Consider the following 8321-nt stretch of genomic DNA (forward strand, 5'->3'; position numbering starts at 1 on the left):
TGTGCCTATATGGTCAAAGTGATACATGAACCAGAATCGACTTCTTTTGAGCAAGCCATGGGAACAGAAAAATGGGAGAAAGCCATGGATGAAGAAATGGATGCCTTGGAAGCAAATGCTACATAGGAGTTGGTGCTTTTGCCTAAATTCAAGAATGCAATTGGCTACAAGTGGGTTTATAAGATGAAGAACAATGCAGATGGTTCTCTGAACAGATACAAGGCAAGATTAGTTATCAAGGGGTATGCACAGACATATGGCATTGATTATGAAGAAACATTTAGTCCATTTGGAAGTATGGCAACCGTAAGAGCAATCATTGCTATGGCTGCATCAAAGGGGTGGTATTTACAGATGGATGTAGAGAATGATTTCTTGCATGGTGATTTGCAAGAAGAGGTCTGTATGGAGTAGCCACTAGGTTATGTTCATGCTGTTCATCTTGAGTTTGTTTGCAAGTTGAAGAAAGCCTTATATGGCTTGAAGCAAGCACCTAGAGTGAACGTGATGCGTTATAAAAAAATTATATTAACACATGTCCAATTAAGAAAATGACAACTTAAATATCTCAAGAACACTCTTTGCGCAAGGCATTTGAAAAATCTTAACATTGTATTCCTTTTACAAGAAGATTTTTAGGACATGGAAATGGCATAAGAATGCAGTGTTCTCCTCATGCGCTCATCAATATTGATTTTTAGGACATGGAAATGCAATGTTCAATCCTCATGCACTCATAACTATTGAATAATAGTTGTTATTTTAGTTCAACTATTTCTTGAACTACGCAATATCCTTCTGCTGCTACTTGGTAATGCCATCTACTTTGAGGATCTTTACTCATTAAGTAGCCCTCATAACTAGCTTATTTTTATGTTCATGACATCAACATTGTCACCCAACTCAAATCTCTACAAAATCATGGTACAAAAATGCTCAAATAAGAAATCTATATCTAATTAATCAAATCTATAGGAAACTATCCATTTACTTTTACAATGAAACGTTTTGTTGTTTAAAATGATTGAACTTTCTTTATATGATTCTTTATTTTATTCCTATTTGTTTTGGACCATGGAGGCTAGTTAACTTATGTTTGTCCATGGATTTGGGTTAATTCATTTATTTTAAGCTATGTCTATGAGGAGTGCACGTTATGCAAGAGGGTAGGATTTGAACCCACAATGTTGTCTTTCTCACATGTGAGCCCTCCCTCTTAATTGAAACTCCTCCCTTCCCCCTGTATCCATTAGTTAATCATCCCCTTTCCCTCTTCCTTTTCACCCCTCTCTCTTCTCCTCAACTAATTAATGGGAATTTCCCATTTTTTAATGTATGGGGGGACATAGTTGTTTCTTTTTTTAATGTATTTTCCAAGGGTACTTATGTAATGATATCTCACTAGTCTAACCTTAGAAACCTAAGAGATTTTATTCTTTAAACTATTATTAAAAATAGGAATTTATTTACCATGATAAAACTTTTAGATACTTTTATCAAAATAAATGATATCAAAATCTTCAAGATAAAGAGGTAAATACCTCTTCTAAACCACCTTTAGAGAAGATTTTTTTTTTTTCCTTATTGGATAGATTTCTTCACAAAATTTACAATTTGGCTTCTTTGGTTTGATGCTCCTTCACTTTTCTATATGGATTAGCTTTTTTCAAGAGCCGCACCGTGAGTCCCACACCGACACAGATGAACTAAAAGTCCCATGGGCATGTCTATGCCATGAGGGAAAGTGCATCTCACCCATCCCACCATATGTACTTTAAATGGCCTTCCATCAATGAACCAAGGTTAATTTTGTGACATGAATGGATGTGCAATGTCCTATGATTCCATATCTCCTAGATTTTAGAGTTTTGAAACTCTCAAAATGTGTTTATTACTACCGTTCAAATATGAAATACATACCAATATGGTAGTGAATAGAAGATGGTTAGCCTCTTCCAACCTGTAAATTTTGTAAGGTATTCATCCTTCATCCTTCTATTGCCCATTAACCAATGTTCTCTTGCACATAATACCATGATTTTTTAGAGATATTGATGACAAAGTGGTGCATTGTGTTCTCTTAGATTTGCATAGACCTATGAAGGATTTGGGAGAGCTGCGTTATTTCTTGGGCATTGAGGTGATTAGATCACCAAGTGGGATACGGCTCTTGCAGAGGTAGTATGGATTGGACATGTTGCCCAAATATGGGATGATAGGCTATAAGCCTATTTCAGCTCCTTTGGAGCAGAATGTGAAGCTGAGCGCAGATGCAGGTGAGCTTCTGGAAGACCTTACTATGTATAGACGTATAGTAGGAAGTTTGATTTATATGACTATTACCAGGCCAGATTTGAGCTATGCTATTGGATTGGTAAGTCAGTTTATGCAAGCTCCAAGGAAACCGCATTTGGATGTGGCTAGATGCATACTCAGGTATGTGAAGTCCACATTGTAGTATGGACTATTTTATGAGATTGGGGTTTAGATACAATTGCATGGATACACTGATGCTGATTGGGCTGGTAGTATTTCTACGGCTGCATGTGAGGTAGCTTGGTTGCATAAGCTACTTTATGATATGCATCAGTCTACAGATGGGCCAGTTGTCATTTATTGTGATAACATGAGCAGTATACACTTGGAAAATAACCCAGTCTATCATGCTAGAACAAGGCACATTGAGGTGCATTATCACAATGTGCGGGAGAAGGTTTTACTAGGTCTTATTGATGTAGTTTATATGAGCACAGAGGATCAGGTAGCTGACATATTCACGAAGGCATTGGGACACAGAAGCTATGCAAGTTTAGAGACCTGCTTGGTGTGCAAGAATTGGGATTGAGCTCGAGGGGGAGTGTTGAGATATCGAGCTCCACTCGTGATATGCCAGGGTAACCCTTGTGCATTTATGTCACTAACTTGTTAGCTGCAGATGCAGCTAGTACACTGCCCATGAATAATATCTAGATGATAGCTATCCTTATGTACTCTAGTTTGTGGCTCAGTTAGTATGCCACCTTAGTTATCTGAGTTTGGTTTGAGACCCACGTATAGGGTTCTTCTATTTATTTGTACTGGATTTCTTTTGGCTTTCACAACTAAGAAGAGAAAATTTGTTTTTAGCCTCCACCTTTGTGTGTATTCCCCCATTGTGTATGTGAGAAAGCCGCAAGTGAGACTCCTTCCTTCTCTCCCACTATCTTCACAGTCGGATACGTTTGCTATTGGATTCATCCCACCTTACTAAATGGTCTCGTGTGTACTTGATTGCATGTTATGCCTATTATAGGCATGTGTTTTTGATGTGATAAAGAAGATGCCTCGAAGAACTCTATTAGAAGAGATTGTAGCCCATTTAAGAGAACTTGAAGATTGTGAAGGTGACGCTCAAGCTATTCGCACGGTCATTATGATCATATCCTTTATGTTTGCACTCTTGAATATGTTGGTGAATCGACAATGATGTTAGCAGGAACAATGATAGATTGGGGATTGTTTCATGCACTGGCAGCTTGGTGCGAAGAGGAGTTGAGTCTTTGGGTAGTTTTTAACTATAACAGTGGAGTGGTGATTCTCAATGCTTTCAAGTTCTTTTGCTATGCAAATGATGATTGAAGAGTACAATATCTTGAAGTTGTTATGTGCACTTCCAATTGTGAGAAGGGTGATTCTTGAATGCATGTATACACAATGCTTTCATGGTGCTGGTTGGTCAGTTATTTTTGAAGATTTTATTGAGGATCACATTGTTGAGGGTTTTCAACAAGTGGTTATGCATAATAAGTTGGTCTTGGTATACTAAGGCTCTGCAAGATCTTGTTTAGATCTTGTTTGGGATATTAGTTGGATCTTGGTGTTTCCTTTTTGTGTTTCATAATGATGAAGATTCCAGTGTTTCGAGGGATCCAAGGGGAAGACTCAGAGTCTTATCTTTGGGATTTTGTTTGAGGATGCCGGCTTTCTAGATGGTCCATGAAGGATTGGGTGGAGATTTTGCTTGATTTTCTTGAAGATGTAGCCTTGAGTTGGCATGAGTCCTTGCCGGACTCTACCAAGGAGGAGTGGGATCAAGTGGTGGTAGCAATGAAGAAGAGATTTGGGGCAGTGGAGTCGCCAAATGCTTTGATGTTGCAGTTGGACTGGTTCTATCAAGGAGAGGGTGAGATGGTCTCTGCATTGGCAATCCAATATGAAACTTTATGGACAAAGTATGAAAGGGCAGCTTTGTGAGCTATGGCATCTACATCATCAGCCCCTCAAAGTCTCTCAGGGATGAAGCACTTAAAGATGAGCAAATTTGTTATGGATTTGGAGCCTCGTCTTCACTCAATAGTAATGAGTAAAGATCCAACAATATACATGGAGGCACTTTGCGTTTCGACCAAGAAAGAAGCTTCTCTAAAGATTGAATCCTCTTTTGTGTCTTCAACAGCTCAACTTCTAAGGTGGAGGTAATGAACACTCCTCAAGTACCACAGTCCTCTGAGTTAGATCATAATATGTCCCAATTCATGGTAGAGTTTGCTGATTTGAAATTGCATTTAGTTAATGCACGACAAACTAGAGAAGCAAAGAGTGAAGATAGGCCTCGAGATTACACTGGGGTCACTTGCTATGAATTTAATGAAAATGGTCACTATCACCCTGAGTGTCCTAGATTGAGAAAGAAAGAAGAAAAACAAGTATCCTTGTTAGAAGCTTCTTCAGGGGATGAGGAAAGAGAGGTAATGATGGCTAAACAGGGGTGTGGTAAAGTGAAAGAAGATGAAGAAAGCAAGGAAGAAGTAGATGAGAAACATCAAGAATAGAAACACCGTAGTAAGAAAAAGAAGGCATCTAGAAGGAGAATTAGCCAGTCAAACTTTCCTTTAGGACAAGGCATTGGAAGCAATTCAACTTGTTGTCGAAACTTAAAGAAAAGGAAGCTCATATCACCTGTGGTGAATTACTTGCTTTGTCTCAAAAACTACGGAAGGAATGGGGAAAGCTAGCAAGCACAAGAGTGTCAAAGAAGAAAATGAAGAAAAGTGCCATTCCTGTTGTTGGTAATGATGTACCTGTGGTTGATGTAATCATTGATGGTCAAGTGATTTCTAATTTTTACATTGATGGAGATGGCACCAGCTACATTTCAAAGGTTCATGAGTCAAGTGCTCGAGCCTTACTTGGGAAAGTTCATAAGGGTGTTTTTGGATGAATTTTGCATTTATTCTCGGTGCATAGATCACATGGAGAAGCTAAAGATGGCCTTAGATAGGATTGATGAAGCAAAAGGGTGTCTAAATCCTAGCAAGTGTCATTTGTCTCAAACAAAAGTAGTCTTGTTGGGGCATATTGTGTCTAAAGAAGGCTTTCAAATGGATCCTAACAAGGTTCAAGCAATCATGCCATTGCCAAGTCTTGAGAGTGTCATTGGTGTTTGTAGAATTCTAGGAAAGAGCAAGTACTATGAACACTTTTGTGATGATTTCATAGAGATAGTGCATGCCATGAACTTGTTGACAAGAAAAGGAGTTTCTTTCCAATGGGGTGTGGAGCAACAAGAGTCTTTTCAACAACTTAAGGAGGCCATGAGTAAGGGCCCAATATTGAAGCTACCTAATTGGTCTCAAGGATTTTATATAAATCCAAGTGTATCTTTGCATTCAATTGGTGCTGTATTGCTACAAAAAGGAGAGGCAGGTAGAATGCAACCCATCTATTATGCTAGCCACTGACAACTTACAGAGGTGGAAACAAGGTATGAAGAAATGGAGTGGCAAGCCCTCTCTTTGGTGTTTTTAGTTGGAAAGTTTTGCTCCTCTTTATTACCTCGACCATTTTTCTTACTTATTTCTCAGTCTGTATTAGCATATCTAGTTCACAAGCCTAATTCTGGGGGGAGATTTGGACATTGGTTGTCAGAGCTTCAAGAGTTCTCTTTCTCTTTTGTCACTGAAAATACCACTAGGTCCACTATGGCAGAGTTGCTTACATGATGGTAGGATCTAAGAGAATAAAAGAAATATAAGGAGGACATTAATGATGAAAGGGAGACACCACCAACAGCTTTTAGTCCTTCATGCCAACAAGGAGTCCAGGGATAGTCTTGATGAATTCGGAAGGTCAAGAGGACAAGAGCTTCTAAGTATCACAACTAACAATGCAGCTGAGTATAATGCTTTGATTCTTGGTTTAGAGGGTTGTCTTCAAAGTCAAGTTAAAGAATTGGAAGTAAGAGGAGATTCTCATCTTATTATAAAGCAAATACAAGGGCATTACAAGGCAAGAAGTCCTCATTTAAAGGAGCTTAATCAAAAGGCTATGGCACTATGTAGTCAATTTGATTTTTGCAACTTTGTTCATATAAACAAAAAAGAAAATCAAAGGGTAGATGAGTTGGCTACTCAAGCCATTATAGCACAAGACCGAGGGGTGGTTTCTTTGGTAGACACTGGATAGCCAGAACTACAAGATGTTCAGCAATATGTAAAAGAAGGCATGTTTCCGCAAGGGTTAACTCCACAACAAAAGCAGAGATTGTTAAGGAAGGCTTGTCCCTATGCTAATGTTGATGACATTCTTTATAAATTTGAGACTAGGAGAATCCTAGAAATGTGTCATGAATGCTTCTGTCATTTTGCTTCAACGAGCACACCTAGGAGAATTCTTAATGTAGGTTACTTTTGGCCACACCTCCATAAGGATGTATATGAATGGTGTTGAAGTTGTAAAGTATACCAAAAGTTTGGAAGGCGACAGTTAATTCTTGGGCCCTTGAATCCTATTCTAGCATATGGACCATTTGAGAGGTGGGGGTTGGATTTTGTGGGATCACTCCCTCGCTCATCTCAAGGCAAGCATTATTTATTGGTGGCCACAGATTATGTGACTCGGTGGGCAAAGGGCAAGGCCACAGTCAATAGCAAGGCAAGCACAGTTGCAAAATTTCTCTTTGATCAAATTTGTTCACGCTTTGGTTGTTCTTTGGAAAGTCTCACTAATGGAGGAACCTCTTTTAGAAATGAACTAATTGAAGATGTGGTCCATAAGCTAAAGATAAATCATAGCATCTCCACGCCATACTATCCCCAATGTAATGGCTTGGCTGAAAAAACAAATGGATTATTGTGCAATTTAATGGGAAAGCTTGTAGACACCAAGAAAAGGCATTGGGATAGGCACTTGGCAGAAGTTTTATGGGCTTATAGGACCACAAACAAGCAAGCTATAGGGCTTATAACATTCCAACTAGTGTATGGAATAGAAGCCATTTCACCCATTGAATTGGAGATACATAGTCTTCGCACTGCTGTTGCAAGAAAAGAAGGACAGGAGGATGCCTATACTCAATGATTGGTACAGCTAGAAGCCTTGGATGAATGCAGATTATAGGCCTTACAAAACTTGGAAGCTTCTCAAAAAAGGCGCAAGGCCCATTTTGACACCAAATTATGGAAGAAGAAAGATATTGCAGAAGGAGATTTGGTCATGAGATTTGATAGCCATCTGGACAAGCGGCTAGACAAAAAGTTTGTTAGCCGATGGGAGGGACCATATCGAGTCAAAAAGAAGTTCACAAATGGAACCTATTGGCTTGAGGATGTTGGTGGGATGGTGATACCCAGACGCACCAATTAGTATCACCTTAAATTCTTCTATGCTCAAACACCTTGAAAGCCAACAAACCCTCTCTGTCACTAGGGAGGATCTGTTGGGAGGGAAAAGATGTGATGCCAAAAATTGATATTTTTTATTTGGCATTGGTATTGTTTTCTTCTATGTTTGATAAGAGTTTGAGTATCAAGTGATAGCCTAACGGCTCTCACTTATTTCTATTTTCTAAGATATTGTATGGGATTAAGAGGATGAGTGGAATGGATCATTGTAAATACCATGTGTATGAATGATAAATACCTTGGTATGGGGTGGGAGCTATTTGTGTATGGGGGGTTTTTAGAAAATAGGAAGAGTAAGTCATATAAAGAGGTGGGCTCATGTCCATGTGTTCCAATAATATAAGAGAGGCCACATGCCAAGCATGTGGAAGGCATGTGGAGGAGTGTGGAATCAAGACGAATCCTTCTAGAATTCCTATGTGGAATAAGGTGGATGTGGTCATATGGAAAAGAGAGGGTCCCTATGGTTTCGATGTGGGGAGACTCTTGACTTTCTCAATATTTTAAGAGTCTTGAGAATCTTTTGATGGGACACATGGCAAGAGTAGTGTGACACCAAAAATTGATATTTTTATTTGGCATTGGTATTGTTCTCTTCTATGTTTGATAAGAGTTTGAGTATCTAGTGATAGCCTAGTGGCTCTCACTTATTTCTCTTTT

This window comes from Dipteris shenzhenensis, chromosome 27 (assembly GCF_047967505.1).
Source record: "Dipteris shenzhenensis isolate YYH24624 ecotype China chromosome 27, Dip_SZ_1.0, whole genome shotgun sequence".
Lineage (NCBI taxonomy): Eukaryota > Viridiplantae > Streptophyta > Polypodiopsida > Gleicheniales > Dipteridaceae > Dipteris > Dipteris shenzhenensis.